This window comes from Macrobrachium rosenbergii, chromosome 55 (assembly GCF_040412425.1).
Source record: "Macrobrachium rosenbergii isolate ZJJX-2024 chromosome 55, ASM4041242v1, whole genome shotgun sequence".
Classification (NCBI taxonomy): Eukaryota; Metazoa; Arthropoda; class Malacostraca; order Decapoda; family Palaemonidae; genus Macrobrachium; species Macrobrachium rosenbergii.
This window is the reverse complement of record NC_089795.1, coordinates 75,130,163-75,131,149: the sequence shown is the minus strand read 5'-3', so window position 1 is coordinate 75,131,149 and position 987 is coordinate 75,130,163.

Here is a 987-nt window from a genome sequence, read left to right as displayed (position 1 = left end):
CTTTACTACTGTCTACGGCGTTTTCGTATATGGAGGAAAAAGGGCAGTCGGTGAAGGATTCTTTTTTTAGCCGACCATATCCAGGAGCAGGAGCTGCCATGGGTTTGGTGAGTCAAGTAAGGAGACGATCGATTGTGACTGTAGAATTACAACAGACAAGATGAAAACAGTGGACTAAATAACGACCACCTCCAATAAGAAGCTCTACACCTATTGTATATAACTTATTAACGTTACGATACTGAGTTCATGGTTGCTGGGAAAATGTCTCGATGGTTATAGTCTTTTTGCTTAATGTGGGGGTTTGACTCGTACCAATTTTTGAGCAACAAAAGAATTTTTTTTACCATCATGAACAGATATACTGTGAGTTTTAAGGCGTTTTTCAAAAAAATATAGCCACTTGTACCATTAATGGATATTGATACCAGGTCCCTAATTAACTGCGTACAGTCGGTCCAGAGGAGTAAAATTAATTTTTTCTGGAACTAGGTCCAAACATGTTCCCTCGCAGTGGGATTGAACGTCGTTGTCTTGCTGGTGAGATGAGGTCGTATATTGCGGTCCGAGTGCTCTTTTTTTTATTTTTTTTTAAAGTTGACGGTAAATATCTGCAGCCGATGTCATTGCAGCTAATCTTTCATTAGAGGAAGCTCATACTTCTTAGCACCGACCAGCACCAGGTTACAGTGCGGATGTACAGGCCATTCAGAAGCAAGACAGAAGATTTAATGATAGTGGCTGAGGATATTTACTGTTAGCGTTAAAAAAATTCTTTGACGTGTTTAGGTTGGACATGAGATTAACTTTTCATATCATAGACCTCTTAATATTGATAGATTAGCAGGTCGTTCATTGCAGAGGGGAATGGTGTATCATTTGAAATTAGGTTGACCTGCTACTGACGGGGCCTCGTGTATGGAGCCTTTATAAGGGTTGGTAGTTTTTACAATAATTTCATCATCCATTCGTTAGTAAAAGGACGAA